Genomic DNA, 26,676 nt, shown 5'->3' with positions numbered 1-26,676 from the left:
TGAATCCAGGAGGCAGAGGTTGCGGTGAGCCGAGATTGCACCATTGTAGTCCAGCCTGGGCAACAAGAGCAAAACTGTCTCAAAAACAAAACAAAACAAAAAATACCTAGGTGATGAGTTGTTAGGTGCAGCAAACCACCATGGTACATGTTTACCTATGTAACAAACCTGCACATCCTGCACATGTATCCCAGAACCTAAAAATAAAATAGAATAAAAAGAAAGTTTGTCACAACCCTGCATGAAGCAAGTCTACCAGCGCCATTTTCCAACAGCATATGCTCATTTCATGTCTCTGTGTCACATTGCAGCAATCCTGGCAATATTTCAAGCTTTTTCATTATTATTATCTCCATTATGATGATCTAAGACATGTTATCTTTGGCGTTACCATCACAATTGTTTGGGGGCAATACGAATTGTGTGAAATGGTAACTTATATAAAACAGTGAACTCAATTGATCAATGTTGTGTGTGTTCTGAGTTCTCCACTGTCCAACTGCTTCCAGACCTCTCTCACTCTCTATGGGCCTTCCTATCGCCTGAGACAAAACAGTATTGAAATTAGGCCAATTAATAACCAATTCATACAAGCTGCTAAGTGTTCACGTTGCATGTCTCTCTCTTTAAATCAAAAGCTAGAAATGATGAAGCTTAGTGAGGAAGGCATGTTGAAAGCTGATTTAGGCTGAAAGCTAGTCCTCTTGTGCCAAATCGCCAAGTTGTGAACGCGAAGGAAAAGTTCTTGAAAGAAATTAAATGTGCTACTACAGTGAACACACATGTGATAAGAAAATGAAATAGCTTTGTTGCTGACATGGAGGAAGTTTTAGTGGCCTGAATAGCAGATATAAGCAGTCACAATATGTTCTTCAGCCAAAGCCTAATCCAGAGCAAGGGCCTAACTCTCTTCAATGCTGTGAAGGCTGAGAGATGTGAAGAAGCTGCAGAAGAAAAGTTGGAAGCTAGCAGAGGTTGGTTCATGAGGCTTAAGGAAAGAAACTGTCTCCATAACATAAAAGTGTGAGGTTGAAGCAGCAAGTTATCCAGACCTAGCTGAGATCATTGATGAAAGTGGCTACACTCAACAATGTATTTTCAATGAAGACAAAAAATATATTTTCAGTGAAGTCTCATGTCAGAAGAAGATGCCATCTAGGACTTTCCTAGCTAGAGAGAAGTCAATGCCAGGCTTCAAAGCTTCAAAGGACAGGTTGACTGTTTTGTGAGAGGCTGACGCAGCTTGTCACTAAGTTGAAAGCAATGCTCATTTTTACCATTCCAAAATTCTAGGGCCCTTAAAATTAGGCTGAATCTACTCTGCCTGTGTTCTATAAATGGAACAGCAAAGCTGATGGCACATCTGTTTACAAGGTGGTTTGTTGAATATTTTAAGCCCACTGTTAGGATCCACAGCTTAGAAAACAGGTTTGTTTTCTCAAATATTCCTGCTCATTGACAATGCACCTGGTCACCCAAGAGCTCCGATGGAGATGTACAAGGAGATGAATGTTCTTTTAATGCCTTCTAACATAACATCCATTTTGTTGCCCATGAATCAAAGAGTAATATCAACTTTCAAGTCTTATTATTAAAGAAATGCTTTTCGTAAGACTGTAGCTGCTATAGATCATGATTCCTCTGGTGGATCTGGGCAAAGTCAATTGAAAACATTCTGGAAAGGATTCACCAGCTAGATGCCATTAAGAACATTTCTTTTCTTTTCTTTTCTTTTCTTTTTTTTTTTTTTTTTTTTTGGAGGTGGAGTCTCACTCTGTCGCCCAGGTTGGAGTGCAATGGTGCGATCTCGGCTCACTGCAAGCTCTGCCTCCCGGGTTCACGCCATTCTCCTGCCTCGGCCTCCCGAGTAGCTGGGACTACAGGCGCCTGCCACCACGCCCGGCTAATTTTTTTGTATTTTTAGTAGAGACGGGGTTTCACAGTGTTGGTCAGGATGGTCTTGATCTCCTGACCTCGTGATCCACCCGCCTCGGCCTCCCAAAGTGCTGGGATTACAGGCATGAGCCAGCCATTAAGAACATTTATGATTCATGGGAGGAGGTCAAAATATCAGCATGAACAGGAGTGTGGAAGAAGTGGATTCCAACCCTCATGGGTGACCTGGAGGGTTTCAAGGCTTCAGTGGAGGAAGGAACTGCAGATGTGGTGGAAATAGCAAGAGAACTAGAATTGAAATGGAGCCTGCCGATGGGACTGAATTGCTGCAATCTCATGATCACACATGATCACACTTAAACAGATGAGGAGTTGCTTCTTATGGATGAGCAGAGAAAGTGGTTTCTTGAGATGGAATTTACTCCTGGTGAAGATGCTGTGAACATTGTTGAAATGGCAACAAAGCAGCCAGGTACAGTGGCTCACACCTGTAATCCCAGCACTTTGGGAGTCCAAGGCGAGGGGATCACTTGAGGTCAGGAGTTCGCGACTAGCCTGGCCAACGTGGTGAAACCCTCATTCTACTAAAAATACAAAAATTAGCTGTGTGTGGCGGCATGTGCCTGTAATCCCAGCTAGTCGGGAGGCTGGGGCAAGTGAATTGCTTTAACCTGGGGAAGGAGGGTGCAGTGAGCCGAGATCACACCACTGCTCTCCAGCCTGGGCAAGAGAGTGACACTCAGTCTCAAAAAAAAAAAAAAAAAAATGGCAACAGAGGATTTAGAATATTGCATAAACCTATAAACTTAGTTGATAAAGCCAGGAACAAGGCTTGAGAATATTGACTCCAAATTTTGAAAAAAGTTCTACTGTGGGTTAAATGCTATGAAACACTGCGTGGTATAGAGAATTTTTGTGTATGTGTGTGTGAAAGGAAGAGTCAATTGATGCGGCAAATCTCACTATTGTCTCATTTAAAAAAATCACCATAGCTACCCCAACCTTCAGCAACCACCACCCTGATCAGTCAGCAGCCATCAACATCAAGGCAAGACCCTCCACCAGTAACCAGATTACAACTCACAGAAGGCTCAGATGATCGTTAGCATTTTTTAGCGATCAAGTACTTTTTAATTAAGGTATGTAAATTTTTTAGACATAGTGCTATTGCACACTTAACAGACTACGACAGAGTGTAAACATAATTTTTATATGCTGAGAAACTAAAAAAATTATGTGACTCACTTTGTAGCAATAGTTTTATTGCAGTGGTCTGGAACTGAACCTGCAATATTTCCTCGGTATGCCTGTAGAGAGTTTAAGGCTAGATTATTTATTTATTTATTTATTTTTGAGACCAAATCTCACTCTGTCACCCAGGCTGGAATGTAGTGGCGTGATCTTGGCTCACTGCAACTTCCGCCTTCTGAGTTCAAGTGATTCTCCTGCCTCAGCCTCCCAAGTAGCTGGGATTACAGACATATGCCACCATGCCCGGCTACTTTTTGTATTTTTAGTAGAGGCAGGGTTTCACCATGTTGGCTAGGCTGGTCTCGCACTCTTGGCTTCAAGTGATCCCCCGCCTCGGCCTCCCATAGTGCTGGGATTACAGGTGTGAGCCACCATGATGGCCAGTCATGCACATTTTCTACCTTCAGCTTTGTAAGAGCAGAGATGATATTTTATGTAAAGATGGAGGAACCTTTGATATGACTGATTTGACACAGATATAGTGTATTGAATCCTCTAGGAATTGAACAGAGTCATTGTTGATGATGGTCAAATTTCTAAATCTCACCCTTCTCTGATGATCAAAATAGCTTTGTTATTTTTTATTTATTTATTTTTATTTTTATTTTAAGTTCTGGGGTACATGTGCAGGATGTGCAGATTTGTTACATAGGTAAATGTGTACTATGGTGGTTTGCTGTACCTGTCAACCCATCACCTAGGTATTAAGCCCAGCAGGCATTAGTTATTTTTCACGATGCTCTCCCTCCCCCCACCCTACCCCCAACAGGCCCCATTGTGTTGTTCCCCTCCCTGTGTCTGTGTGCTGTCATTGTTCAGCTCCCACTTATAAGTTAGAACATGAGGTATTTGGTTTTCTGTACCTGTGTTAGTTTGCTAAGGAAAATGGTTTCCAGCTTCATCCACATCCCTGCAAAGGACATGATCTGATTCCTTTTTATGGCTGCATAGTATTCCATGGTGTACATGTACCAGATTTTCTTTATCCAGTTTTATCATTGATGGGTATTTGGGTTGATTCCATGTCTTTGATCACAATAGCTTTATTTTAACTGAGCACTTATTCTGTCCTAAACACTGTGCTGATACCATTGGGATATTTGGCCCCTCCTAATCTCATGTTGAAATTTGATCTCCAGTGTTGGAGGTATGGCCTGGTCAGAGGTGTTTGGGTCATGGGGCGGGTCCTTCAAGGAAGGCTTGGTGGCCTCCTCTGGGTCATGACTGAGCTCTATTAGTTCTCATGAGAGGTGGTTGTTGAAAAGAGCGTGGCATCCCTCCCTCTCTCTTTCCTTCCCTCTGGCTTTGTGATATCTGTTTCTCTTCCCTTTCTGCCATGAGTAAGAACCTCCCGAAGCCCTCACTAGAAGCCGATGCTGGTGCCATACTTCTTGTCCAGACAGCCTGCAGACCTGTGAGCCAAATAAACCTCTTTTCTTTCTCTTGTTTGTTTGAGACACAGTCTTACTCTGTCACCCAAGCTGGAGGGCAGTGGTGTGATTATGGCTCACTGCAGCCTCAACCTCCCAGGCCCAGTTGATCCTCCCATCTCAGCCTCACGAGTAGCTGGGATTACAGGTGTGCACCACCACACCCAACTAATTTTTGTGTTTTTTTGTAGAGACAGGGATTTGCCATATTGCCCAGACTGATCTTGAACTCCTAACCTCATGCAATCCTCCCACCTTGGCCTCCCAAAGTGGTGGGATCACAGGAGTGAGCCACCGCGCCCAGCCTAAACCTCTTTTCTTTATAAATTACCCAGGGTAAGATGTTCTCTTACAGCAATGCAAACTACAATGCAAACTAACTCAGACATGTGCTAAGCACTTGATATGTATTATATTTATTCCTCCTGATCTCTCAATGGGCCTGTGAGGAAGGTATATTCTTGACCCAATTTTATATAAGGGAAACAGGGTTAATGATACAAGGTTGGTAAATGGCCAAGGCTGCACTTGAACTCAGATCCCACAGTGAAGTCAGGCTCTGACCCCGTCCACCCCTTACCACCACACTCTCCTCTGTTTTGCCCATTCCTGACTCACTCAGCTCCTCTTCCCCTCCTTGCCCCATCCCATTCCTGAGTCTGGAGACAACTCTGGGAAGCTTGTGAGATCCATAGGGATGGGATACAGTTGAGAAACTTGCTAAGAAGAACTGGCAGGCACAGAGCAGAGAAAAAATAAGTAAGCAGGTCAGGCACAGTGGCTCACGCCTGTAATCCCAGCCCTTTGGAAGGTCAAGGCGAGCAGATCATCTGAGGTCAGGAGTTCGAGACCAGCCTGGCCAACATGAAGAAACCCCATCTCTACTAAAAATACAAAATTAGCCAAGCATCGTGGTGCATGCTTGTAACCCCAGGTGCTTGGGAGGCTGAGGCACGAGAATTGCTTGAACCCAGGGACAGAGGTTGCAGTAAACTGAGATGGCACCACTGCATTCCAGCCTGGGTGACAAAAGCGAAACTCTGTCTCAAGAAAAAAGAAGAAGAGGAAGAGGAAGAGGAAGAGGAAGAAGAAGAAGGAGGAGGAGGAGGAGGAGAGAAGAAGGAGGAGGAGGAGGGGGAGGAGGAGGAGGAGGAGGAGGAAAGAAAGAAGAAAGAAGAAGAAATAAACAATCAAATAAAAATCTTGTAATTTTAACAACTTCTTGTTCCATCTTCATCAAATTGTCACCAAGACAAAATTGTAGCATGAAATAGCATGTCCACATTGATGTAACTGTGACTGCCACAGAATGCATTGTGCCTTATATGTGGAAGAGGCTCATAAATATTTGCCAAATGAATTCTTGCTTCCTTACCTTTTTCTATTATGAAGTGAATGGATCCCTATGTGCCTGAAGAGCTATGTAATTTTAATAAAGCCCCAAATAAAATCGAATATGAGAATTGGTAGGAGCTTTAGAAACCTACTAGTTCAACCATCTTGTTTTATTTTATTTTATTTATTTTTAGAGACAGGGTTTTGCTCTGCCATCCAGGCTGGAGTGCAGTGGTGCAATCACAGCTCACTGCAGCCTCAAACACCTGGGCTCAAGTGATCCTCCCACCTCAAAAAGTGCTGGGATGGCTGAGTGCAATGGCTCATGCCCTATAACCCCAGCATTCTGGGAGGCCAAGGTGGGTGAATCACCTGAGGTCAGGAGTTCAAGATCAGCCTGGCCAACATGGTGAAACCCCATCTCTACTAAAAAGAAAAAAACAAAAAAAAAAAAACACACAAAAATTAGCTGGGCGTGGTGGCACATGCCTGTAATCCCAGTTACTTGGGAGGCTGAGGCAGGAGAATCGCTTGAATTCGGGAGGCGGAGGTTGCAGTGAGCCGAGATCCTGCCACTGTACTCCAGCCTGGACGACAGAGTGAGACTCTGTCTCAAAAATAAAATAAATAAATAAGTGCTGGGATTACAGGCATTAGCCACTGTGTTTGGCCCATCTCATTTTACAGATGAAAGTCCAGACAGTGTTGCAGAACTCACTGTCAGCAAGGCTGGAAACAGGCAGTAGTTGTGGTACCCTCAATTCCTTTCTGACATTTCTGGCCTGGACAGGCAGGTGGTGGAGGGATTGTTTGTTTGGGGACAGTCAGAGGCTGGCTCAGAGGAAGGAGGGAGCCAATAGATTCCTTTTCCTCTCCTGTGTTTTTAAGCACTGCAGCTACCCATGCAAATTGCCTCTTGGAATGATATATTTTTGCGTATGGTGACTTGTATGTCAATAGCAAGTTGTTTTCATAATGCCAGTGTCAGAGAAATTGACGATCTCATCAGTAATGTGTTCGGAACCTGCCTCTGGTGCCAGCAAAACCCTTTTTATACTTGGGCTTACTCGTCAGCTGTCCAAACACAGTATGATTAATCTGGCCTGCTAGGGAGAAGAGAGAGGGCTTGAACTATAGGAAGTGACAACGGTTAGGAAAATTGTTATGTAACAATGCCAGTGATTTCCCTATAAGATTCAAATATGAATTAAGCTGTTCACTGGCCCCTACCAACAGAGGCACCATTATGCTCAGCCAGCCTTGGAATTCCATAGAGATCCTGTGTAAAGCCTTGTTCTAGAAACGTTACAGTACAGCATCTTTTCTTTCTGTTTTCTTTTTCTTTCTTTCTTCTCTTTCTTTTCTTTTCTTTTCTTTCTTTCTTTCTTTTTTTTTCTTTTTTTTTTTTTTTTTGAGACAATGTCTCCTTCTATCACCCAGGCTGGAGTGCAGTGGTGCCATCATGACTCACTGCAGCCTCGAACTCCTGGCCTCAAGCAATCCTTCCACTTCAGCCTCCCAAGTAGCTGAGACTACAGGCAGGCGACACCATGCCCAGCTATTCTTTCATTTTTTGTAGAGATGGGGTCTCACTGTGTTGCCCAGGATGGTCTTGAACTCCTGGGCTCATACGATTCTCCAACCTCAGCCTGCCAAAGAGCTGGGATTACAGGTGTGAGCCACGGCACCCAGCCAGTGGCTTATTTTCCCAGCAGAGATGACTATGTATGACCTTCCTAAAAAAGTTCCCTGTGGCCCAGAATTTAAAGTCTTACCAGTACTAAACATAACATTAGACGCTGAAGTTATGAAAAGAGATTCTGTGCCAGAGGCAGAAATCAAACTACTTTCATTGCTTTTGTTAGTCCTTGGGGTCTGAAAGTGAGTCATTCTTTAAGAACTTAGAAATGAGGGAAATAAGGATGCCTTCTGAGTGTTAAACTTTAATACAGATACATAATAGATCAGAGTGGAAATACTGCAAAGTCATCTTAAAGAGACAGTAAGCATACACAGCCATCTTAATATCGCTACTCACATAGTCAAAGAAAGACGGCAATTGGGAGAATCTGCGGAAATCTAGGTAACATCACGCAGGGAGATAGAGCTTGAACTGAAGATCTTGTTTTGTTTTGTTTTGTTTTGTTTTGAGATGGAGTCTCGCTCTGTTACCCAGGCTGGAGTGCAGTGGTGTGATCTCATCTCCCTGCAACCTCCACCTCCCTGGGTTCAAGTGATTCTCCTGTCTCAACCCCCTGAGTAGCTGGGATTACAGGCACACACCACCGCGCCCGGCTGATTTTTGGGTTTTTTGTTTGTTTGTTTGTTTTTGAAACAGAGTCTCACTTTTTCACCCAGGCTGGATTGCAGTGGCGCAATCTTGGCTCACTAACCTCCACCTCCTGGGTTCAAGTGATTCTTCTGCCTCAGCTCCCCAAATAGCTGGGAGTACAGGCATGCACCATCATGCCTGGCTAATTTTTGTATTTTTAGTAGAGACAGAGGTTCATGATGTTGGCCAGGCTGGTCATGAACTCCTGAGTTCGAGTGATCTGCCCACCCGAGCCTCCCAAAGTGCTGGGATTACAGGCGTGAGCCACCGCGCCCGGCCTTAACTGAAGATCTTTAAGAGTTTCTGGTCCTGTAACCACAGGCACCACTACCATAGGATAGATGTGAAAGTTGGAGTCAACCCATTCCAAGTCTCATTGTTAAAGCGAATTCTGCTTCATTCTGAGTCTCTCCAACATTTAGTCCAGCTAAGAGATTCTTCTTGCTCTCTATGTATGCTCCTTAAACACCATTTTTATATAGCAGTTATAAATAAATGTCCCACTGTACATTGAGAAGCCACTGTTTGGTTTTATACATCAAGGCTGCAGGTTTGGTTAATGTGAGTTTTCCTCTGAGAGAAGGACCTTCTCTATATGAATTAACAATATTACATTTCTAGGCTTGGAGGAAGGAGGGCAGAGGTAAAGTCCTGGGTGGGGGGTTATTAAATAAGGTCAGGACAGACACATCATGAGGGAGCTTCATGGAGGAGAACCATTCCTGCTTCTATGGGGTGCGACATATTCCAGCCCATTTCATTTAAAGCCAAGAGTTTCAGAACATTGCATGATAGAAATATACCCATAGATATTCTCTTCATTTTATTTTATTTCATTATTGCGAGACAGGGTCTCATTCTGCTGCTCAGGCTGGAGTGCAGTGGCATAATTACAGCTCACTACAGCCTCAGACTCCTGGGCTCAAATGATGTCCCTACACCTCAGCCCCTCCAAGTAGCTGGGACTATAGATATGCTCCACCATTCCTGGCTATTTTTTTTTTTTTTTTTTTTAAGAGAATGGGTCCCATTATGTCGCCCAGACTGATCTTGAACTCCTTGGTTCAAGCAATCCTTCTGCCTTGGCCTCCCAAAATGCTATGATTACAGGTGTGAGCCACCATGACCAGCATACCCATAGATACTCTTTAAAAGGGCAGCTAGGATGAAACGTATGTAAAAGGGCTAAGCAACTTGTAAGTGGCTGGTATGGGCATGTGTTAAGACTGCTTGGTGCAGCTTGGGGATGGATGAAGGCAAGTGCTGGAAATAAGGACCAGGCTGTAGCCGCAGAGAGGATTTTTATCCTGGACTGGTGTAGTAGTGACTAGAGGCAATTCTGCATCATTTAATTTCCCCCTGGCAGATGAGAGTGATTTGAAAGTGTACCCTAAATTCTATGGTTCTGTGTTTGTAGTCTGTAGTAAATGGTGAAAAGCCTAGAGAAAATAATACACATTGCTCAACCTGAGACCAGAGGGAAGAAAATGGTCCTTTGTATGATTCTTTTAAATTTTCTCTATGTGTTAGGAAAATTATAGTGGTAGCTCCTTCCCCAACCTTTTCTTTCCCTGTAGCTGCTTCAGCAATGCAGGGTTAGCACCATGGCAGCATGGGATCATTAGGAACCCAGGATTTTTGCTCTGATGTCCTTATTATGTGCTCCTCGCTGTGGTTTCAGTATGGCTTCTGCACTGTTGATGCAGAGCAGGCGAGCCTCAATTTTGGAGCTCACCTACTGTCCATCTACTTTCCTGGCCATGTTCTAGGCAAGAAAAAAGAAAAAAGGTGAGATGAGATAGTGTGTTCCAGCAGAGTGAGCTCTCTTTAAGAAACTTTCCAGAAAGCAGCACTCAACACTTATATCTTATTGGCTAGAATGGTGTCACATGGTTACCTTCAGCTGCAAAGAATTCTGGGAAACTTTTTTTTTTTTTTTTTTAAGGTGGTCCCCTGGTAGCTGGATTTCTGATGAAAATGAGGAAGGCTTGGTAACTGGGCATCTCTGCCATGACTTCGAAGGCAGAGACTTGGGGCTCCATCTAGTTTTCTCCATTCCCTCACCCTTCTCATTCAAGAAACCAACAATTCATAGCAACACACCAACATTTCTTTCACTCACACATCTCTGTACCCTATTCATTCCTGCTGGGCTTGTCTTAATTCAGGACTCATTTCACCCGAACTAGGTAAGAATTTCTGCTGGTTCCACTGCACCCTGTCTCATCTTCAAGTCAGCATCCCTCTGCTTGCAGCCTTTCAATGCCTCCACATTGCCTTCGGCATGAAGAAGAGATTTCTTGCGTACAGATTTCCTCATGATGTAAACTTTGTCTGTGTCTCCAGCTTCATGTCCTTCTGTTTCCATCTTTGCTCATTTTGCTTCACAGTAGGAAGTAGGACTGTGCCCTCATGATCAACTTTTACTCCTCTCTTTCTCTCATACTCCACATTTGATCCATCCGTAGATTCCAGTGGCTCCACCTTTAACATATATGCAGAATGGGACCTCTTCTTGAAAGACAATTGTGGCTGGGCACAGTGGCTCGCACCTGTAATCCCAGCACTTTGAGAGGCCAAGGCAGGAGGGCCGTGTGAGCTTAGGAGTTTGAGACAAGCCCAGGCAACATGGCAAAACCTCGTCTTTGCCAAAAAAAAAAAAAAAAAAAAAAATTAGCTAGGTATGGTGGCGCGTGCCTGTAGTCCCAGCTCTTTGGGAGGCTGAGATGGGAGGATCACTTGAGTCCAGGAGGTGGAGGCTACAGTGATCTGTGATCACGCCACTGCACTCCAGTCTGGGCAACAGAGCAAGACTCTGTCTCAAAAAAAAAAAAAAAAAAAAAAAAAAAAAAAAAAAAAAAAAAAAAAGAAACAAAAAAGGAAAAGCAAAAAAAAATAGGGTAAGTGTTGAGTAATAAAGGAATGAATTAATGAATGTTGGATACACAATGCATTTCATAAATACTGATTCACCCAAAGGTAGCATGATGCATCCCCACTGTGGAGATATTAATAATGGCTAGAGTTTTTTATGTTTATGTAATGTCAGGTGTGAGACATATATTATTTCTAATCCTCATAATAACCATACAAAGTCTTTTTGTGTTGTTGGTTTTGTTTTTTGTTTCTTGTTAGACAGAGTCCTGCTCTGTCACCGAGGCTGGAGTGCAGTGGCATGATCTCAGCTCACTGCAACCTCTGCTTCCCAGGTTCAAGTGATTTTCCTGCCTCAGCCTCCCAAGTAGCTGGGATTACAGGCATGCACCACCATGCCTGGCTAACTTCTGTATTTTTAGTAGAGACGGGGTTTCACCATATTGGCTGGCTGGTCTGAAACTCCTGATCTCAAGTGATCTGCCCACCTTGGCCTCCCAAAGTGCTGAGATTACAGGCGTGAGCCACTGCACCTTCCCCAAAGTCTATTTTTTGAAACTGATGATAACAATAGCTTGTTATAGTTAATGCTTCTTTACTGCTTACTATGGGGTAGACACTAAGCTGAGTACTTTACATGAGATACCTTGTTTAATTCTTACCTCGATCCAATGAGGTAGCTTCTGTTCTTCCTCCCACTTCTCCAGATAAAGAAACTGAAGCTAAGGGAGGTTAAGTGATGTCCAAAGTCACAGATGGGCTGGAAGATACTTTCTACTCACTCAGCATCATCCATCTGTAGGACAGGGACTGAAAGAGTTTTTCAAAGCTTCTGCTAAGCAGCAGGCGTTGGGTGTGATGGCTCACGCCTGTAATTCCAGCACTTTGAAAGGCCGAGGCAGGTGGATCACTTAAGGTCAGGAGTTCAAGACCAGCCTGGCCAACATGGTGAAACCCCGTTTCTACTAAAAATACAAAAATTAGCTGGGCATGGTGGCACACACCTGTAATCCCAGTTACTCAGGAGGCTGAGGCATGAGAATCACTTGAACCTGGGAGGCAGAGGTTGCAGTAAGCTTGATCATGCTGTTGTACTCCAGCCTGGGTGACAGAGAGAGACTGTGTCTAAAAAAAAAAAAAAAAAAAAGAAGCAGCAGCAGCAGACATTCAGGGCATTTACAGGCACTCAGTGTTCCTTTAGCTTTTGGTTGACCATTTCATGCCTTTGTTTCTGCAGTTTTATATCGTATCTGTAAAATATTAAAGCCCCTACATTCCTTAGCGAATACCACACGTTTAAGAGTTGGGAAGGAGAAAAGGACATTAGCGATAAGTATTATAGATGATAATATTTGGCTGTTTCTGTCCAGATTATAGATTTTTCCTCATCCCCAAGAGAGGCAGTACAGGACAATAATCAGTACAGTGTACCCTGGAGTTAGTCTGTCTGGTTTCTGATTTCTGGTTCTAGTTTCATGATCTTAGGCATGTTACTTAGCTCCCCTGTGCCTCAGTTTACTCAAAAGCAATGTGAATGCGATAATAGTTCCTCTCTCATGGGGTTGTTTTAAGGACACCTTTTTAGGTGCTTATGACAGAGCCTGATACTTGGACAGCAATCTACAAACACTAATTGGTACTTTTGTGGTAGTCGCAGTCACATTCCTTCTTTTTATCATAGTAAAAATGTTGATGGTAAGATATTTCTAACCTGATTTGGCCTATATCAGGAGCTATCTAGTTAATACTGAGATTTTAAGAGGTTTTTGTCCTCGTGAGCACTTCCAGTGTCAGATGAAGAACTTTAGGCAGATGTAGTGTTTGTCGTTAATTGCAGGAGCCTTAGTTCTTCCTTAAAATGGGTCAGGGTCGGCCAGGCGCAGTGGCTCAAGCCTGTAATCCCAGCACTTTGGGAGGCTGAGATGGATCTCTTGAGGTCAGGAGTTCGAGACCAGCCTGGCTAACGTGGCGAAACCCCATCTCTACTAAAAATATGAAAATTAGCTGGGTGTGGTGGTGGGCACCTGTAGTCCTAGCTACTAGAGAGGCTGACGCAGGAGAATTGCTTGAACCTGGGAGGCGGAGGTTGCAGTGAACCAAGATCGCACCATTGCACTCCAGCCTAGGCAACAAGAGCAAAACTCCTCCTCAAAAACAACAACAACAACAAAAAAGGGTCAGGATCCGTATTAAAATAGTGAACATTTGCTGTTTCTCACTCAGAATTTATTCCCTACACTTCTTTTGATAACATTAGCCAGAATTTTCTTTGGAAACTTATTAAACACACAGCTTCTTAGACCCCTACCCAGTTCTACTGAGTCTGAAATTCTGGGGATGGGGGTGCCTAGTGATCTCTGGATTTTAGCAACGTTTTCGATGTACTCTGAATGCAGACAGAGTCCTAGAGACACTGATCTGAGATCGTGCTACTTGCGAATGTAGATCTTACCAGTTGAGTCATTCCTGTCATACCCAACTACAACAGAGTTGAGAATCTAGGACATGTAGTATTACCCCCGGAATGTAATTTTCTGCAAGCCTGGCTGCTGAAACTGCCTGTTGTAATCTGAGATCAGTTTTCTCTAATAGCTACTGAAACAACTTACTGTGACTGACTCTAAGACTAATTTTAGCCACCACCGTCATTCACCAGTCAGAGCTTTGCCAACTCCCCAAAACCTTGCCAATATCAATGCATTTTCTTGAAAAATAATGTGTGTGTGTATGTATGTATAAAAAAAAAAATTTCTCTTTTAAAATAAAATCGCCAACCTTTTCTTTGTGCTTCTGATATACTAGAGATTACCCAGTCTCTGTGTATACTCCAAATTGCAATTCTTTCTTCCCAAATAAAATGTTCAATTTCAGAGATTTTTACTTTGACATACTCAAAGTATAGCTCCCAGACCAGTAGCTCAATCATAACCTTGAAACTTGCTAAAAGTGCAGAATCCCAGGTTCTCTTCCAGACCAACCTAATAAGAATGTGCTTTTTGTTTGTTTGTTTGTTTGTTTGTTTGTTTTTGAGACAGAGTCTCAGTCTGTCACCCATGCAGGAGTGCGATGGCACGATCTTGGCTCACTCCAAACTCTGCCTCCCACGCTTAAGTGATTTTTGTGCCTCAGTCTCCCAAGTAGCTGGGACTACAGGCGCACACCACCATGCCGGGCTAAATTTTTGAATTTTTAGCACAAAAAATGGGGTTTCACCACATTCACTAGGCTGGTCTCGAACTCCTAACCTCAAGTAATCCGCCCACCTTGGCCTCCCAAAGTGCTGGGCTCACAAGCGTGAGCCACCATGCCCAGGCCAAGAGTATGCATTTTTAACAAGACCTTCAGGTAATTGACAGGGACATTCACATTTCAAAACACTGAGCTAGGGTACCTGTTCTCACACTTGACCGATAGAGCTTTAAGCACCACTGATGTCTGGGATCCTCCCTTAGGGATTCTGATTTGATTGATGGATCCGGGGGACAGTCTAGGTTTAAAAAAAAAACTTTTTTTTCACTTCCCAGGTAACTCTAATATGTAGCAAAGTTTGAGAGCCACTCAGCCAGGGCGGTGACCTAGGGCAATATTTCTGCAAATGTGGTCCCTGGTGCGGCAAGCACAGGCCTCCCTGGGGGAATGTGTTAGAAATGTAAATTCTTGGGATCTACCCCAAACCTACTGAATCAGAAACTCTGGAGCTGAGGCCCAACAATGAATGTTTTAACAAGCCCTGCAGATAATACCAATGCAGGCTTGAGCTTGAGAACCATGATCCAGGGCCTGGGTACCCTTTTGATATAGCTGGCTGGAGATGGTGATGGGGGAGAGCACTAGGGTCCCTACCTGTCAGTTTGGCAGGAGTGGGTGGATCTCCCAGGAAGCAGGACTTTCATTGCTAAAACCAGGACAGTCCTGAGCAAACTGGGATGGTTGATGTATTAGTCAGGGTTCTCTAGAGGGACAGAACTAATGGAATATATATGGAGAGAGAGGAGTTTATTCAGTATTGACTCACACAATCACAAGATCCCACAATAGGCCGTCTGCAGGCTGAGGAGCAAGGAGAGCCAGTCCGAGTTCCAAAACTGAAGAACTTGGAGTCTGGTGTTTGAGGGCAGGAAGCATCCAGCACAGGAGAAAGATGTAGGCTGGGAGGCTAGGCCAGTCTCTCTTTTCCTGTTTTTCTGCCTGCTTATATTCTAGCCACGCAGGCAGCTGATTAGATGGTGCTCACCCAGATTAAGGGTGGATCTGCCTTTCCCAGCCCACTGACTCAACTGTTAATCTCTTTTGGGCAGCACCCTCACAGGCACACCCAGGATCAATACTTTGTGTCCCTCAATCCAATCAAGTTGACACTCAGTATTTCCATCACAGTTGGTCACTCTGTGTCATGGAAGACTCCTTTATTTACTTATTTATTAATTATTTGGTGACCGAGTCTCGCTCTGTCACCTAGGCTGGAGAGCAATGGCAAGATCTTGGCTCACCGAGACCTCCACCTCCTGAGTTCAAGCGATTCTCCTGCCCCAGCCTCCCAAGTAGCTGGGATTACAGGCAGGCACCACCACACCGGCTAAGTTTTGTATTAGTAGAGACGAAGTTTCACCATGTAGGCCAGACTGGTCTTGAGTCCCTGACCTCAGATGATCCGCCCGCCTTGGCTTGCCAAAGTGCTGGGCCTCCCAAAGCGCTGGGACTACAGACGTGAACCACCGCGACCTGCCAGACTCTATTTTTGTTGAAGTGACACAGAACCCATTTCATTGACCAAAATTCAGTCATATGGCTGTAACCTTAGTATAAGGGGAGCTGACAAATGTGGCCTAGCTGTATGCCCAGGAGGAAGAGGAAAGTGGTTTTTTGTGGAGCTAACCAGTCTTTGCCATAGCTCCTAATCACTTCATAATGATCTCATCCTTTAAGTGCGCACAGGGGCTGCAAACATCTAAAGACATTTCTACAAAGTGCCTGTTAGGAAAGGGTACATTCTTGTTCTCTGGGGACGCGATGCTTGCTGCTGACTTTTCTCTGTCAGTTCTCTGATTGTGCCATCAGCATCTGGCATTAGCAGTTCAACAGGAAGAAAAAAAAATCCCCAAACCTTCCCCAGCAAGTCTGTTCCCTTGTTGCAAGAGGTCTGCAGCTGGGATGTGATGGAGTGAGCATATGGCTTTAGGGAGGTCCATTTGGTTCACTTAGCAGAGTTCCATGGCCTGTGAATGTTCAACACATTTTAACATTAAAGTCGTCAGGCAGCTGGCCTGATTCCTGCCTCCCTGTGCTGACTGGCTCTGAGGGCTGGCTATGCAGAAACAGAGACACGGGGCAGATGATCTCCAGTGAGGCTGATGGACAGGAACAGAGTGAAGGGTTTCTCAATGCATCACCCGCTCCAGAGCATCTCAATTCAGGCTTTCTGCAAATGTCATGTCATTTGCTGAGGCAAGGAGGTTGTACTCCTTTGAATAGAAGGAGAACCAGCCCCCTTCGGTCAGGGGGCTTCTTTGAGGCAGAAAGAAATTAGGACACATGCCAGGCAAGTCTTGGCCTTCAGTGAGGGAGAAAAAACAAGCTCTGGAATATATTTGAACAGGATTTGCAGATGGAAATACAGTTGGGTTTCTCTGGTCTCTGGTTGGCAAGTTTTTAGTTAGGGCCTTTTTTTTTTTTGACACAGAATCTCGCTCTGTCACACAGGCTAGAGTGCAGTGGCATGATCTTGGCTCACTGCAACCTCTGCCTCCCGGGTTCAAGCGATTCTCCTGCCTCAGACTCCCACAGAGCTGGGACTACAGGTGTGCACCACCATGCCCAGCTAATTTTTGTATTTTTAGTAGAGACAGGGTTTCACCACATTGGCCAGGCTGGTCTCCAACTCATGACCTCGTGATCCACCCGCCTCAGCCTCCCAAAGTGTTGGGATTACAGGCATGAATTACCGTTCCCAGTCGTAAGGGCCATTTTTATGTCCCTAGATACGGTCTCCTAGTATCCTGATCTTTCTGACCCATGGACAGAGAGGCATCGTGTGTGTGGTAGACAGAGAACGTTGAGTGAGGACTTAGAAGATGTGAACTCCAGCCCTATCCTCTGCCTATTTCAAGTGGAACTCCAGGTGTACAGGAGCTGCTCCAGCCCTTTGAGCTATAGGGGCTTAGACAGGGGCCAATGAGGAGGAGACAGGGCATGGAAAGAGAGAGAAGTCAGACGCCTGGCAGCATACAGGGAGGCTAGAACCCTAGGAATTAGCGAGTTTAGAGGTGTCAACACAGAGCAGGCAGCAGTGACACAGTGAAGAGTAAGGGCCAGGAAGATGGGGGAGCTGGAAGTCTTTGGCAGAAGTGGATGAATTGGTAGCACTCCATGCCCATGAAGATGCCTTCTTTTGAGGGACAGTGAACCCCAGCTGGAGAGATGAACTTTAATCTTTCCTGAAATGATCTTTTCTCTGAGGTATTTTAGATGAAGTTCTTCTTCTCTTTTCCCAAATATTAAACAAAGACAAATATTTTGTCTTTCTCTTTTCCTTCTTTCTTACCATCTGTATTAGTTTCCTATAGGTACTATAACAAATTCATACAAACTTGGTGGCATAAAACAGCATAAATTTAAGGCCAGGCACAGTGGCTCATGCCTGTAATCCCAGCATTTTGGGAGGCTGGGGCGGGCGAATCACCTGAGGTCAGGAGTTTGAGACCAGCCGGGCCAACATGGTGAAACCCCATCTCTACTAAAAATACAAAAATTAGCTGGGCGTGGTGGTACCCAACTGAGGCACAAGAATTGCTTGAACCCAGGAGGTGGAGGTTACAGTGAGCCAAGATCATGCCACTGCACTCCAGGCTGGGCGACAAAGTGAGACTTTGTCTCAAAAGCAAAAATTATTTTCCTATGGTTATAGAGCCCAGAAGTCTGAAATGAATCTCACCGGGATGAAGTTAAGGTGTTGGCAAGGCTGGTTCCTCCCAAATATTTTATTTTTATTTTTTAATTTCTAAAATTGTTTGTAGAGACAGGATGTCACTATGTGGCCCAGGCTGGGCTTGAATCCTTGGCCTCAAGTAATCCTTCTGCCATGATCTTCCGAGGCACTAGGATTACAAGCATGAGCCACCATGCTCAGCCTCCTTCCAAAGTCTTAAGGGGAGAATCCATATCCTTGCTTTTTTTAGCTTCTGGAGGTTACCTGCATTCCTTGGCTCATGACCTCTTCCTCCAATCTCCCCAACCTCTTACTTTTATTCTCATGTCTCCTACTTCCTCCTGTGACTTTCTTGCCCTCCTCTTGTAAGGATCTTGTGATTACACAGGACTCACCCAGGATATCTTATCCAGATTATCCAGGATAATCTCCCCATCTCAAGATCCTTAATTTAATCCTATCTTCACATCCTTCATGTCTTCCCATCCTTCATATCTTCCCATCCTTCATATCTTCACATCCTTCATATCTTCCCATCCTTCATAGCTTCCCATCCTTCATGTCTTCACATCCTTCATATCTTCCCATTCTTCATATCTTCCCATCCTTCATACCTTCACGCCTTTCATATCTTCATGCCCTTCATATCTTCATGCCCTTCATATCTTCACACCCTTAATATATTCACACCCTTTATATCTTCACATCCTTTGTATCTTTACATTCTTCACATCCTTTGTCATGTAAGGTTACATTCATACATTCTGGGGATTCGAATGTAGATATCTTTTGGGGGATTATTATTAAGCCCACTGTACCATCCTTCCTTCTTTTTACTATTCACAAATGCTTCTTGAGGATTTTTAAATGTTTCATGTCCCATGACTGATGCTGGAGATATATTGATGAGCAGAAACAGACATGGTCTTTGCCACATGAACTCAGCTTACACTCTAGAGGGGAAGGCGACAAAAATCAAATAGTCACCCATGTAAACATAAAGTTACACGACCATGGTAATGAACATAGGTCTATGAACCTGCAATAGAGTTGTTTGCCTGATCTCGTTTAGGGAGAGGAAGTAAGACAGTTAAGTGGTTTCTAAAGAAGCTATGGAAGGTCACAAAGATCATGTTAGGAATTTTGGTCTTTGTCCTAAGAACAAAGGAGTGCCACTGAGTGTTTTAAGTGAGAGAATATCATAGCTAGATTTAAATTCAATAGCTCACTGTGTATACTGTGTGGAGAACAGACTAGGGGGCAGGCTATTTAGTTGTCTGGTGAGAGCAGAGGGTAACATTGAACATGCAAGTAGCTGGGTGTCTGAGAGATATTTAGATGCTCTGTCTCTTTCTCTTGGTGATGCATTGGCTGCCGGAGGTTGGGTGTAGAATAAAATTATTAGAAGACTGAACAAATTTATATCAATGCACTTGAATATTAAGTAAGACCTCTGTGACAACTGAGAGGATACAGGGTGGAAACAGCTCCATCCCAATAGGAGCACCAGCTCTAGCATCTGTAGATTGAGCCCAGGAATGTGATAATCTAGAGCTGGTCTGGAAAAAGGTGGTCTAGAGACAAGCATTGTTCAGAAGAGTAGAAATACCTAGGTGGGAGTGGGGGCTGTGGGAGAATGAACTAGAGTTACTTCTAAGAGCACATGACAGTAACCAACAAATAAGAGCCTAGAAATAATGTTTAGTACAGGCATGATTTGAATGCCAAGTCCAGTAAATGTGGTGGGTAGATCCCAGGAATGGGTACTCATCAGAAAGAACCAATGTAATGGAGATTCTGAAGTCTAGAAGGTATGACTGAGAGAATAAGAGACTCAGGTACAACCTAATAGCTCTAATTTAGATATCTAAAGGGTTGTCACTACAAACTAAATGTTTTTATTTTTTATTTTTAAATTATTATTTTTTTTGAGATAGTCTCACTCTGTCACCTAGGCTGGAGTGCAGTGGTGTGACCTTGGCTCACTGCAACCTCTGCCTCTCGGGTTCAAGTGATTCTCTTGCCTCAGCCTCCTGAGTAGCTGGGATTACAGGCACCCACCACCATGCCTGGCTAATTTTTGTATTTTTAGTAGAGATGGGATTTCACCATGTTGACCAGGTTGGTCTTGAACTCCTAACCTCAGATGATCCGCCTGCCTCGGGCTCCCTAAGTGCTGGGAGTACAGGAGTGAACTGCCACACCCAGCCAGACTGAATGTTTTTAATCCCTGCAAAATTTATGTTGAAACCTAATCTCTCCAGTGTGATGGTATTTGGAGATGGAGCCTTTGGGAGGTGATTAGGTCAGAAGGGTACAGCCCTCATGAATGGGAATTGTGCCCATATGAAAGAGTCCCACAGGAGCTTGTTTGCCCCTTCCATCATGCAAGAACACATGGAAGGCAAGATCTGTGAGAAACAGGACCTCACCAGATGCCAAATCTGCTGGTGCCTTGATCTTGGACTTCCCAGCCTCCAGAACCGTGAGCAATAGATTTCTACTGTTTACAAACTACCTGGTGTAAGGTATTTTATTTTAGCAGCCCAAACACACAAAACAAAATAAAACAAAACAAGATTTTAGGCCAAAAGAAAGAATAGCATTAAGAAAAAATAGAGCTGTCTAACCAACCAGGCCATCTATCAGAGTTATTTACTCAGGAATTGGGATCTTACGGTATTCAAGCACTGTTGAGGATATAGAGGTGAGGAAGACATGATCCTTGTCCTTTGGTATACCATTTTGGAAGTCAAACAAGACCTATTGTTACTAGACAGGGGTCTAGATCCAGACCCCAAGAGAGAGTTCTTGGATCTCACGCAAGAAAAAGGTCAGGGTGAGTCCACAGAGTAAAGTGAAAGCACGTTTATTGAGAAAGTGAAGGAATAAAAAAATGGCTACTCCATAGACAGAACAGCCACGAGAGCTGTTGGTTGCCCATTTTTATGGTTATTTTCTTGACAATATGCTAAACAAGGGGCGAATTATTCATGCCTCCCCTTTTTAGACCATATAGGGTAACTTCCTGACATTGCCATGGCATTTGTAAACTGTCATGGTGCTGGTGACAGTGTAGTAATAAGGACGACCAGAGGTCACTCTTGTTGCCATCTTGGTTTTGGTGGGTTTTAGCCAGCTTTTTAACTGCAACCTGTTTTATCAGCAAGGTCTTTATGACCTGTATCCTGTGCCGACCTCCTTTCTCATCCTGAGACTAAGAATGCCCAGCCAGCTGAGGATGTTCAGCCTCATTTTGCCTAGCCCCTATTCAAGATGGAGTTGCTCTGGTTCAAATGCCTCTGACACTATGACCACAATAATGGTGGAGCATTGTATTTTATGTAAAGAAGGATTCAAACAAGTTGCTCTGAGGCTCCAGAGGAGGGGCCATCATGTTAGCTTGACTTGGGGATCAGGATAGACCAATGAATAAACCAGTAGTATACCAATGAGGGTATCAAGTTGAGACCTGGGCACTGGGAGAAGCTTGAGAATGGACATTTTATGGCAGAAAGCAGATCCACAAAGATGGGAAAGTACACGTGGGAAAGTTCAGGACATGTTAAGCACACTAGGAATGATCCTCTACAACTGAGAACCAGAAAAACAAAGGAAGGTAACAGAGAGAGGGACTGCAGTAAACCTACCTTATTTCATAGCCCCATTCTCCCACTCCAATGTCCTAGAAACAACTGCCTTCTGAGAGTTAAGTCATCCTAGCAACATGGAATGAGTAACGCCAAAACTGTGCTAAGTCTTCTCAAAGAGACAGTATGTCTCCCGGACCAGATTAAGGCTTGATTGATTGTGTTGGCATATCTAAATAAAGCGTTGCCCATTAGCCAGTCATGGAAGCATGACGAGTTAGTCACGGAGCAAATGCCGGCAGAGCTACAGGCAAAATTCCACAGGGAGATACCTTGATGGGAAGACGAGAAGGATCTGTGTTTAATGTCAGGGAGAGCATGGTTGGGAAGATGATTGCTCACCCCATGGAAACCTGATGTCCACAAACATCCTGATCCTAAAACAAACTCTCCTTGATTCCGCAGCCGTGCTCCACAGATTCTGCTGATGGGCTGAATTTCCTGGCAGTTTTCAAACAGGGAAATAGTGTTCAGGCTTTTAAAAATGTCTCATCAGCTAGAAGGTTACTCTGGGTTTTTTTGTGTGTGTCAGCTTTTCAGATGAATCTCATCATAATGAATCTGTTTCCAGGAGTCAATAATCTGTGGTCAGAGGGAGGCTCTGGGTGGTAACACTGACATGCTGAGCTCTCATGAATTCCTCAAGGCTCTGTCATTTTTTGGGTCTCTTGGTGGCCATCTGGATGGACTTTTGTTCATGATGGCAACCTGCTTTCATGGCCATCTGTGCCGGCCATTTGCTTATTTGCTCTTAGACCCATGACCTGCCCTTCTCTTACTCTGTACTGTGAACAAAATCACATTTTCCAGCTATCCTTGGACACCTGGCTTCTGGCTGGGTGTAGCCAGTAGGGGAACTGGTGGGAGATGGTAGAGCAGAGAAGTCTTGGTGGCTAATACTGCTCTTCCAGGACTTTGGCTACCTGTCTTTACCACCACAGGTTCACTGTAGCTCCAACTTCTGTCCATGTACCTAGCTTCTAGGTCCAAGGACTCAGCCTCTTCTCTTTGTCTCTACAGCCATGGGGCAGGGGATGAGAGTGGTAGGGGTCAGGGAATAGTTATTTCCTGCCGTGTTAATCTCTCCGTTGTCTCATTGTCCCCTCTTATATGTCTCAGATCTTTCATCCCCTTTGTAACAAATCTCCTGTGTAAAACTCCCTCTTTTTCCCTCCCTCCTTCCCTCCCTTCTTTCTTTCTCTCTCCCTTCCTTTTCCTCCCTTCCTTCCTTCCTTCCTTCCTTCCTTCCTTCCTTCCTTCCTTCCTCCCTCCCTCCCTCCCTTCCTTCCTTCCTACCTTCCTTCCTTCCTTCCTTCCAGATTCTCATTCTGTCATCCAGGCTGGAGTGCAGTGGTACGATCTCGGCTCACTGCAACCTCCACCTCCCAGGTTCAAGTGATTTTCCTGCCTCAGCCTCCCAGGCAGTTGGGATTACAGGCACGCACCACCACGCCTGGCTAATTTTTGTATTTTTAGAGTGGAGATGGGGTTTCGCCATGTTGGCCGGGCTGGTCTCAAACTCCTGTCCTCAAGAGATCCGCCCTTCTCGACGTCCCAAAGTGCTGGGATGACAGGCGTGAGCCACCATGCCCGATCAAAACTCCCTCTTTTTCTAAAACTTGGGGTGGCTTGTTTTCCTAACTGGGTTGTGATTAAATCAATTTCCATTCAATCTCCTAGGTTACCAACAGTGCAGACCCTCAAATACTAGCCGGAAAGGTTGGAATTTAACCCATGGGCAATCCTTCTTAGTTTGGAGCACAAAATAACTAACCAGCCATCATACATTTCTTGGGTCATCAGTTTCACCTGTAGATTTGGGACAAACACAAAAGCTGTGATTTTTATGCTAAGACTGTTGCATGATTGTGCAAAAGTCACGTGATTTTAAGAAAACCAGGAGACTTCAAAGTATTTTTGCACTTGTAAGAGGTCAATGAGTATCTTTTTCTGTTAGAAGTGCTTTGGAGGAAAAGTGTTGAAAGCATTGCCATAAACCAGGACTTGGCAAACTTTTTTTTTAAAGGGTCACATAGTAACTATCTTATGCTTTTAAGGGGCCACATGGTAACTGTTTTATGCTTTGCAGGTCAAATATGATCTCTGTTACAACACTCAACTCCCCCATTGATGTACCATAGATCCTATGCAAATGAATGACTATGGCTGTGTTCCTATAAAACTTTATTGGTAGCAGGCTGGTTTTTGCCCTCACCCCTATATTAAGCAATGAGTTGTGATGGGGGGGTGGCTATGGGGGGTTAGAGATTCCATGTTTTTTTTTTTTTTTTTTTTTTTTGGACAGAGTCTTGCTCTGTTGCCCAGGCTGGAGTCCAGTGGTGCAATCTCAGCTCATGGCAACCTCCGTCTTCTGGGTTCAAGCGATTCTCCTGCTTCAGCCTCCCAAGTAGCGGGGATTACAGGCATGTGCCACCACGTCTGGCTAATTTTTGTATTTTAGTAGGGACAGGGTTTCACCATGTTGGCCAGGCTGGTCTCAAACTCCTGATCTCAGGTGATCCATCTGCCTCGGTCTCCCAAAGTGCTGGGATTACAGATGTGAGCCACCATGCCTGACTGGGTTAGAGATTCTTAATGGATAATTACCTGAGTGAAATTGTGATCTAGGAAGATTGACAGCAGTGAGTGTATTTACTTGGAGGAGGGAGAGGCCAGAGGTAGGGAGACTGGTTAAATGACTGAGGCAGGAGAATAGGGTCTGGAGGCAGAGAACCTAAGGCCAATTCGCACTGACTTCCTAGAACTAAATCAAAAGGAAACCCCCAACTTTCCATGCCCAAGTAACAAAAGGACCAGCCCCCGCCACTCCCTGCCACTCCTTTTCTGCATGGCAACTGAAAAACTGAAAGCACCTCCAATTGGTCCCCTCCTACAACCAATCAGGCTGATCATGGGCCAAGTCTTCATTTGCATGAGAGTATAACTTTGCAACTTCACTTCAGCCTCTGATTGGTTGCAGAAAGCAACCAATCAGACTGATGGGCGGCCACTACTTCATTTACATAGGGTGTGTACCAAGTACCCAACGGGAAACCTCTAGAGGGCATTTAAACCCCAGGAAATTCTGTAACTGGGCCCTTGAGCGGCTTGCTCTGCTTGCTCCCACCCTGTGGAGTGTGCTTTCATTTTCAATAAATCTCCGCTTTTGTTGCTTCATTCTTTCCTGTCTTTACTTGTGTGTTTTATCCAATTCTTTGTTCAAAGCCCCAAGAACCTGGACACTCTCCACTGGTGACATGAGCACCTTGGTGTTAACGTCAAGAGGTTGGGCAAACCTAACCCAGGTGTGAGGCAGTCAGTTTGGAGAGATGCTGGTTCAGCTCTTTTCTACCCAATCATAACTCCAATAGAGATCGTTCCAATGGTTCCGCCTCTGGACGAATTTTAGGAACCCTTTGGCTAATATTACTCCATTCTTTTCCCCTCGGCACCTGCAACTTTTACACCTCTGCTCCTTCGTTTTGTTCTCTGGTACGCTCCATGCAGTCAGCTGGGCTCTGAGCCATTGACTTTCCTGTTCAACTGAGAAAGTGACTCAGGGCTTCTCTTCCAGTTTCCAATGACTGCCACATTCTGCGTGGGGCAGCCCCGAATGAATATAACTAATTAGCATTTGCAAAGCGATTCCTGTGGCTGGGGTGAGAGCCAGCCAGAAGGGCCAGGTATAATCACTGTTATATCTGTGGCTTACATAATTCCTGGTCCACCCTGGAATGATTTTTTAAGCCTTGTTAATTGGGGGAATTACAGTGTGAGTGCTGAAAACCAGCTGTGGTTTTAAGTGCTACAAGCGTTTCTGTAGGTGGTACAGAGCTGGGTGTAAATGTTGATAGATGTGTGAGAGAAATTACAGCTCAGGTTCCCGTGCAGCTGCTCTGAGGGAATATTGGACAAAGGACGTTTCTAAACAGATGTGCAATTAGCAATTAGATGATTTTAAAAGTCATCTGATCGATGTTTATGCATGGATAAAGAAAAGATATTTTCCTCATACTCCTGTGATCTGAGTGAAATCAGAACACCAGTATGAATTGCCTGTAACGAATTCTGGGGCTAGGAGTTCAAGGACCCAGTAAGACCTAGTATTTGACAGATCAGTAAGGTAATTGTAGTTTACAGTAATCTATTGTATATTTCAAAATAGCTAAAAGAGAATAATTTGAATGTTTCTAGGATAAAGAAAAGACAAATATTTAAGGCGATGAATATATCAGTTACACTGATCAGAGCTTTAAAAATTATATGAATGTATTAAATTACCGCATACACTCTCAAAGTATGTACATCTATTTTATATCAATACATTAAAAAAAATAAGTCGAAAGATCAAGAAGAGAGCAAATTTGACGTGACGGTGTCTGGAACCTAGGAGGTGTTATCGAGCAAATGGGCTCACCACCCAATGTACCCAGAACCCAATACCATGGCATCAGCTTTTGAGAAAAGAAAGGCTTTAAGTCTGACCAGCAAGGAGACAGGAATTGGGTTCAAACCTGTCTCCCTGATTTAGGGTCTGGGGCAAATTTTAAAGGGTCAGAGGGCAAGGGAGAGAATTTCAGAAATTTGGCATGGCAGGGTCTGATGGGAGTGCTTTAAATTTGACAGTTTACAGTAAGGTATGTTGAAGAGGATTTTAGTCCCAGATATTCCTGGCCAATGAACCTCCTTTTTTTTTTTTTTTTTTTTTTTTTTTTTTTTTGAGACAGAGTCTCACTCTGTTTCCCAGGCTGGAGTGCAGTGGCACGATCTCAGCTCACTGCAACCTCCACTGCCTGGGTTCAAAGAATTCTCCTGCCTCAGCCTCCTGGGTAGCTGGAACTACAGGCACACACCACCAGTAGAGATGGGGTTTTACCATGTTGGCCAGGCTGGTCTCGAACTGCTGGTCTCAAGTGATGTACCTTCCTCAGCCTCCCAAAGTGCTGGGATCACAGGCATGAACCACCACCCACCCCCCCCACC

General features: G+C 44.3%; 1 pseudogene; it reads right to left on the bottom strand.

Annotated features, from left to right (window-relative positions):
* Positions 1–6,917: 6,917 nt before the first annotated feature.
* Positions 6,918–26,676, bottom strand: part of LOC108544181 (60S ribosomal protein L21 pseudogene) — a 67,386-nt pseudogene continuing 47,627 nt past the window's right edge.

Source organism: Rhinopithecus bieti, unplaced genomic scaffold, assembly GCF_001698545.2.
Source record: "Rhinopithecus bieti isolate Rb0 unplaced genomic scaffold, ASM169854v2 scaffold_23236, whole genome shotgun sequence".
NCBI classification, from domain to species: Eukaryota; Metazoa; Chordata; class Mammalia; order Primates; family Cercopithecidae; genus Rhinopithecus; species Rhinopithecus bieti.
This window is presented reverse-complemented; position numbering and strand designations above follow the sequence as displayed.